The sequence below is a fragment of the Panthera uncia genome, assembly GCF_023721935.1.
Source record: "Panthera uncia isolate 11264 chromosome A1 unlocalized genomic scaffold, Puncia_PCG_1.0 HiC_scaffold_16, whole genome shotgun sequence".
In the NCBI taxonomy this organism is placed as follows: domain Eukaryota; kingdom Metazoa; phylum Chordata; class Mammalia; order Carnivora; family Felidae; genus Panthera; species Panthera uncia.
The window spans coordinates 41,917,854-41,926,746 of NW_026057576.1; the positions used below are offsets into that span (position 1 = coordinate 41,917,854).

The following is an 8,893-nucleotide window of genomic DNA, read 5'->3' on the forward strand; positions in this document are numbered from 1 at the left end:
TACATGCACAAGTCCAGAGAAGACACATCTACAGTTTGAGGGGTCCCCAGAATCTCTAGTTAAACTGAATGGTAAAGGTATTTCCCTGTACCAAGCCAGTGGCTATTTTTTCAAATACATAGATAACAACAAAAAATTACAAGGAATGTGAAGAAAAAAAGGGAAACGAACCTATCAAAAGTAAAACATAAATTACCTAAAATAAATCTTAAAGAAACAGATATATATTTGTTATCTGAAAAATAATTCAAAATAACCATCATAAAGATGCTCAACAGGCCTGTGTAAACAATGAATAAATCAAATGAAAATTTCAACAAAGAGATGGAAAATATAAAAAAGAACCAGTAAGTTTCTGGAACTGGTAAGGAGATTGAATCAGTAATCCAAAATCCCCCAACGAATAAAAGCCCAAGGACAGATGGCTTCACTAATGAATTCTACCAAACATTTAAAGAGGCATTATTAGCACCAGTTCTTCTCAACTGCTTCCAAAAAAAAAAAAAAAAAAAAAAAGGGAAAAATTTCTGCAAGTTCAACTCATCCCAGGGAGACAACTAGATAACACCTCTGTCAGCATGAATAACCCAGGAAACGACTCAAAGACTGGTAGAACAAACTCCACAACTAATGGCAAGGAAGAGGCCATATCAAAGAAGGTAGGAAGGGTGAAGACACTGGGAGCAAAACAGGCAGAGGACATCTACAGTGGGGAGGGAACCAGTAGTGTGGAGAAGGGCAGAAAACTGATTTTCACACCAGGGAGCCCATGAGGTGGGAGGACTAATCTCCATAAGATATGCCTTGGAAAGTGACAGGGGCCAGATTTCATTAGTTCTTAAAACCTGTAGGACTTAAAGCCTGGAAATTTCAAAATTGGTGGATGGAACTCTGGGAGAGCTGTGTGGATGTTAGGAAGTGGAATCTCTGCTCTTAAAAAGAGAGCACAACAAACAGCCAGTGCAGATACAGCATAGAACCAGCAGTTTGAAAAACTCTGGGAGCAAATGGCAAGGAGAGTGATTTGCTCATCCCAAAGCATGGCCTGGAGAGACAGGGATCATAGGGAAACCCCTCCAGTAACAAAGGAGATAGCAGGTGCCATTTCCCCTCCCCATTCCCCAGCATAAACAATAGCCACCTGTGGGAATCAGCATGGAGCCCACACTCCTTAACCTAACTTGCTTGTACCAAGCCTGGTCCCCTACCTACACTTCAGCACATCCATCCTTCCAAGTCACATGTGGGTGAGTCCCAGTACTTTGGGCCCCTTCCCCAGAAGACCTGCACAAACCCTACAACACCACATTTCCTGACCCCACGTATTTTGCAGGACTTCAGTTCTGGAAGTGGTGGGTGCAACTCTCCTTTTGCAAGCAGACCACTGCATACCCACAATAGGTGAAGAAACTCAGAAGACAACTGGCCTGAGGGAAAAAGAGGCCAAGACTCAATAGCACAGCACACACCACTCACATAGGAGACACTCCCAGAAACCCAGGTCTTGGAGAAAAGGAGATACTGCAATGCAGGGCACTACAAGACCTCTTTATAAGGCTGTTATCTTTAAGAGCAAGAGAATTAGCTGACTTTCCTAACACAGAGAAATATACAGAAACAGATAAAGGAAGTTAGACAAAAAGAGGAGACAGAGAAACATCTTCCAAATGAAAGAATAGGTCCAAACCGCAGCAAGAGACCAGGGTTAAACAGGTAAAAGTAATATGACTTATAAAGAATTTAAAATAATGATCATAAAAATATTCACTGGACTAGAGAAAAGAATGGAGGACATCAGTGAGACCCTTAGCACAGAGATGAAAAGAACCAATCAGAGATCAAGAACACAATAAATGAAATCCCATCATTTTACTCCATCAAGGGTAATAATATTTGCATTATAGGGATCTTAGAAGAAGAAGAGAAACATAATAGGGCAGAAATATATGTGGAAAATAATAGGTGAAAATTTCCCTAATCTTGAGAAAGAAACCGAGATCTATACCCAAATATGTATGGACAACTAATCTTCAACAAAGCAGGAAAATTCTTTCCAATGGTTCTGGGAAAACTGGACAGTGACACATAGAAGAATGAACCTGGACCATTTTCTTACACCATACAAAAAAAAAAAATGGATGAAAGACCTAAATGTAATATAGGAAACCATCAAAATTCTAGAGGATAAAAGAGGCAACAACCTCTTTGACATCAGCCACAATAACTTCTTACTAGAAATGTCTCCCAAGGCAAGGGAAACAAAAGCAAAATGAACTATTGGGACCTCATCAAGATAAAAAGTTTCTGCACAGTGAAGAAAACAATCAACAAAATAAAAGGCAAGCAATGGAATGGGAGAAGATATTTGCAAATGACATATCAGATAAAGGATTAATATCCAAAATCTATAAAAAAATTATCAAACTCAACACCCCAAAAATAAGTAATCCAGGGAAGAAATGGACAAAAAACATGAACAGACACTTTTTGAAAGAAGACATCCAGATGGCTAACAGGCACATGAAAAGGTGTTCAGCTTCACTCATCATCAGGGAAATACAAATCAAAACCATAATGAGAAACTACCTCACACCTGTCAAAATGGTTAAAATGAATAACTCAGGAAATAACAAATGTTGGCAAGGATATGGAGAAAGTGGAACACTTTTGCATTGCTTGTGGGAATCCAAACTGGTGCAACCACTCCAGAAAACAGTATGGACTTTCCATACTGTTTAAATAATTTAAATAATTAAAAATAGAGCTACCCTATGACCCAACAATTGCACTACTAGGTATTTACCCAAAGGATACAAAGATGTTGATTTTAGGGGCACATGCACCCCAATGCTTATAGCAGCACTATCAGTAATAGCCAAATGTCCATCGAATGATGAATGGATAAAGAAGTTATGGTATATATTACAATGGAATATTACTCAGTGATCAAAAAAATGAAATCTTGCCATTTGCAAGAACATGGATGGAACTAGAGTGTATTATGCTAAGCGAAATAAGTCAGTCAGAGAAAGATAAATATCATATGATTTCATTCATATGTGGAATTTAAGAAACAAAACAGAACATAGGGGAAGGAAAGGAAAGATAAAATAAGATAAAAACAGAGAGGGAGGCAAACCATAAGAGACTCTTAAATACAGAGAATAAACTGAGGGTTGCCAGAGGGGTGTTGGTGGAGGGGTGGGCTAAATGGGTGATGGGCATTAAAGAGGACACTTGTCGGGATGAGCACTAGGTGTTTGATGAATCACTAAATTCTTTTCCTGAAGCCATTATTGCACTACATGTTAACCAATTTGGACTTAAATAAAATATAAATAAATAAATAAAGTAAAAGGAATTTTGGTGGGAAAAATATGACACTATATACATAAATTCTAGGAGTGAGAGGAGTAAAACTTAGGTCTAAACTTAAGTGACCATCAACGTACATAGAGTGCTATATGCAGAAGATGTTATGTACAAACCTAACCACAATTCAAAAACCAGTAATAGATAAGCAAAGAATAAACAGAAATTAATCCAAGTGTATCTCTAAAGAAAGCCAACAAACCATGGAAGAGAGCAAGAGAAGAAAGGATCAGAGAAAACGTATAGAAACAAGAAGAAAACTTGCAGCCACTTTGGAAAATACTGTGGAGTTTCCTCAAAAGTTAAAATTGGAACTATCCCATGACTGAACAATTGCACTACTAGGTATTTATCCAAGAGATGCACAAATATTGGTTTGAGGTGGCACGCTGCCCTGATGTTTATAGCTGCACTACCAACCACAGCCAAATTATGGAAGGAGCCCAAATTTCCATCAACTGATGAATGGATAAAGAAGAAGTTGTGTATACAGACAATATTTCTCAGCCTTCAAAAAGAATGAAATCATGTCATATGCAATGATGTGGGTGGAGCTAGAGTGTATCATGCTGTGTGAAACCAGTCAGTCAGAGAAAGACAAATTCCATATGATTTCATACGTATGTGGAAAGTAAGAAACAAAACAAATGAATGTGGGGAAAGGAGATGAGAGAGAGAGAAACCATAAGAGACTTTAAAATTTTTTTTAACATTTATTTATTCTTGAGAGAGACAGAGAGAGAGAGAGAGAGAGAGAGAGAGCAGCAGGGGGAGTGGCAGAAAGAGAAGGAGACACAGAATCCAAAGTAGGCTCTAGGCTCTGAACTGTCAGCACAGAGCCCGATGTGGGGCTTGAACCCACAAACCACAAGATCATGACTTGAGCCAAAGTTGGACCCTTAAACAACTGAGCCACCCAGGAACCCCACACCATAAGATACTCTTAATTATAGAGAACAAACTGAGAGTTGCTACAGGAGAGGTGAGCGGGGGATAGGCTAAGTGGGTGATGGGTATTAAGAAGGGCACTTGTTGTGATAAGCACTTACATATAAGTGATGAATTGCTAAATTCTTCCCCTGAAATCAGTATTACCCTATATATTAACTAACTAGAATTCAAATAAAAACTTGAAACAAAAATCAATCAATCAACCAATTAATGATTTAAAAAGAGAAAAAGAAAACACAATGGTCCAAAATCTTTGGGATGCAGCAAAAGTGGTTCTAAGAGGGAAGTTTATACAAACACAGGCCTACCTGAAGAAGGAAGAAAAATCTCAAATAAGGAACTTAACCTTGTACCTAAATGAGTCAGAAAAAAAAGTCCCAAACCCAGAAAAAGGAAGGATGTAATAAAGATTAGGTCAGAAATAAATGATATACAAACAAGCAAGCAAAAAGCAAAAACAATAGAACAAATTAATGAAACCGGGATTTGGTCTTTGAAAAATTCAACAAAATTAATAAAGCTCTATCAAGACTCATTAAAGAGAGTGAGAGAGAGAGAGAGAGAGAGAGAGAGAGAGAAATAACTCAAATAAACAAAATTACTAATGAAAGAGGAAATAACAACCAATACCACAGAAATACAAGCAATTTTAAGAGAATATTATGTAGAACTAAATGCAAACAAATTGGACAACTAGAAGAAATGAATAAATTCCTACAAAAATATAGCCTACCAACACTAAAGCAGGAAGTAATAGAAGAATTTGAACAGACCAGTTACTAACAATGAAATTGAATCTGTAATAAAAAATCTCCCAGTGAACAAAAGTCAGATGGCTTCACAGGCAAATTCTACCAAATAATGAAAAAAGAATCAATGCTCACTTTTTTTAAGTGATTCCAAAAAAAAAAAAAAATACAAGAGGAAGGAATGCATTCAAATTTATTCTATAAGACTATTATTACCCTGATACCAAAACCAGATAAAGGCACCACAAAAAAAAAAAAAAAAAAAAAAAGAGAGAGAGAGAGAGAGAGAGAGAGAGAGAGAGAGATCCATTGGCTGGTGTCTCTCATGGATATAAATGCAAAAGTTCTCAACAAAATATTAGCAAACTGAATCCAACAATATATAGTTAAAAAATCATATACCGCAATAAATTGAGATTTATTACCGGGATGCAAGAGTGGTTTAATATTCTCATAACAACCATAGTGATAATCACATCAAAAAGAAAAAAGACAAAACCACATGATCATTTCAGCAGATATAGCAAACACTTTTGACAAAGAGCAACATCCATTCATGATACAAACCTCAGCCATTGAAAAGAATGAAAACTTGCCACTTGCAACAACATGGATAGAGATAGAAAGTATAATGCTTATTGAAGTAAGTCAGCCAGAGAAAGACAAATGCCATGTGATCTCACTCATATGTGGATTTTAAGGAACAAAAACAGTAAAGGAAAAGAAAAGAGAGACAAACCAAGAAACAGACTCTAAACTATAGAGAACAAACTAATGGCTTCCAGAGGGGAGGAGGGTGGGAGACCGGGGTTAATGGGACAAGGGGATTGAAGAGTACTCTTATCACGATGAAAAATAAAATGAAAACAACAAAAAATAAAAATAAAATATAAAATAAAATAATAAAATAAAGTAAAATTAAATTAAATTTAATTTAATTTAAATTAAATTAAATTAAATAAAAAACACATAGCACTGGAAATCCTAGCAAGAGTGATTAGGCCAAGACAATAAATAAAAGGCATCCAAATCAGAAAGGAAGAATAAAATCCTCTCTGTTCACAGATGGCATGAATTAATATACAGAAAGCCACAAAGAGTCCACAAAAGAAATTATTTGAACTAATAAACCTATTCAGTAGGGTCAAAGGATACAAAATCACAATACAGAAATAATGTGAAGCTTATATGGTAATAATGAATTATACAACAAAATAAATTAAGAAAACAAGCCCATTTCTTCTTTCTCCAGACCAAGGGATGGAGCCCATGCAGGCCTTTTTAGCTCACACAATCCCAGCCAGACTGTAAGCATAGAGGCCAGCCTGTGTATAGATGAGTTGAAGCTCTACATGAATAAGAATTTCATCTCCACAATCCCTGCCATCTAGGGGGATACAATGATGAGCATCAAAATTATCTGATCCCACTTCACTGGAATCCTAGCTGGCTCCTTTTTTTCATAAAAAATTCACAGATTTGGCCACAGCCAAGAAGCATTTGCATGAAATTAATGGGAAGCCCCTTCCAGGACCTACACCTTTACTTAGCTTACAGCTGTACCAGGCTGGCATATCTGGGTTCATAGAATCATGGAGCTGGCAGCGCCCTTAATGGTTACCTTCATTTTATACAGAGTAAAAAGCTGTGGCTTTTTTTTTTTTTTTTTTTTTTTGCCAAGGCAGAACGTTTTTAACTGAACTATGACACTTATTGGAAACAACCAGAAAACAAGCCTTGAGTATTTCTTCTTTGTGAGGGACCTGACCCAGATGTGGATGATGGCATATTGTATGAATTCTTCGTCAAAGTCTACTCCTCCTTTTGGGGAGTCAGGGCAGTTTTGGACCAAAGAGATATGTCTAAAGGCTATGGTTTTGTCACAGTTGCAGATTTACTGAAACAGAAGTGAGCCCTGACCGAGTACCAGGGAGCAGTCAGCCTGGCATCTAAACCAGTGTGGCTGAGGAGTCTGGCAATCCCCATGTGAGCCAAGTGAAGTCAGTGAGGTAGAATCAGAGTTAATACTTAACAGCTACAACCCCCATTACCAGCAGTAGCAGAACTACTACACCCACTGGGGCATGACCAGAACAGAGGCAGCTACAGCTACAACTGTCCCTAGTTTGTTACACTCAGAGCACTATGTAGACATATGAAGAAGCTGGGGATGACACATTGGAGGACCTCATGCCACAGCTGGATGTGACTGAAGCCAACAAGGAGCTCATGGACCAGAGCGAGGACCTGTAGGATGCACTGATGGACCATAACTAGCAGCCCCTGGACAGTGTCTTCAGACAGGACACAGGACAAGCCAAAATGGACTATGTGAGGGAGATGAGAGACTCTTTTTAACAACAACAACAACAACAACAAATATTGGAAAACTTTAACTTTTGGGAAATAATTTGTAAGAGTTTAGTAATTGACTAGTCTGAGATTATGACTATTCCTGAAACACTGCTGCCTTCATTTGACAGTGAGACATGTGAGTTTGAAAACCAAAGGACCAATTCATAATGTTTGAACAAAGTTCCAAAAAAAAAGAAGAAAAAAAAAAAGAAGAAAAGAAAACAATCCCACTTACAATATCATAAAAATGAATAAAATACTGGGGCGCTTGGGTGGCTTAGTTGGTTAAGCGACCAACTTCGGCTCATGATCTCATGGTTTGTGAGTTTGAGCCTCGTGTCAGGAGCTCAGAGCCCAGAGCCTGCTTCAGATTCTGTGTCTCCCTCTCTCTCTGCCCCTCTCTGCTTTCATTCTCTCTCTGTCTGTCTCTCTCTCTCTGACTCTCTCTTTCTCAAAATAAATAAACATTAAATTTTTTTAAATAGAATAAAATACTTAATGATAAACTTCACCAAGGAGGCAAAAGGCATGTACACTGAAAACTACAAAACACTGATAAAAATAATTTTTAAAAGATACAGATAAGTGGAAAGGTATCTTGTGTTTGTAGCTTGGAACACTCACTGTTGTTAAAATGTCCATACTACCCAAAACAATGTACAGATTCAATGCAATCTCTATCATGATTTCAATGGCACTTTTCACACACACACACACACACACACACACACACACAAAGAAAAATATTCCTAAAATTCTATGGAACTAAAAAGGACCCCAAATAGCCAAAACAACCTTGACCAAAAGAAGAAAAAGCTTCAGGACACACACTTCCCTATTTTTAAAACATATGAAAAAGGTATAGTAATTAAACCTGTATGATACTGGACAAAAACCACACCTGTAGACCAGTGGAACAAACTTGAGAGCTCAAAAATAAATTCATACGTATGTGGTCTCCTGATTTACAACAAGATTGCCACATTAGGGAGGATGATTCTGGGAAAACTGAAATATACGTGCAATGGAATGAAACTGGACCCTCCTCTTACACCATACACAGTTATCAAGTCAAAATAAAGACTAAGGAAGATGTTCAATTGTAAAATTCCTAGAAGAAAACATAAAGGAAAAGCTTTGTGACATTGGTTTTGGCACTGATTCCTTGGGTATGACCATCAGAAACACAAGGAACAATAGCATAAATAGATAAGTCAGAATATATCACACAAAAAACTTCTGCATGGCAAAGGAAAAATCAACAGTATGAAAGGCAAAATGGAAAAATCAACAGAATGAAAAGGCAGAAAATATTTTCAATATATATGTACTAAGAGGTTAATAGTATATATATAATATATTACATAAGTGTTGGCACCCATGTGGAAAAATTAGAACCCTTGTACATTACTACAGGGAATGTAAACTGGAGCAACCACTGTGGAAAAAAGTCTAGAGGATCCTTC

The 8,893-nt window shown here is 37.2% G+C and overlaps 1 pseudogene; it reads left to right on the plus strand.

Moving 5' to 3' along the window:
• Positions 1-578: 578 nt before the first annotated feature.
• LOC125934024 (tRNA selenocysteine 1-associated protein 1-like) lies at positions 579-7,430 on the plus strand (annotated as a pseudogene).
• The last annotated feature ends 1,463 nt before the right edge of the window (positions 7,431-8,893 follow it).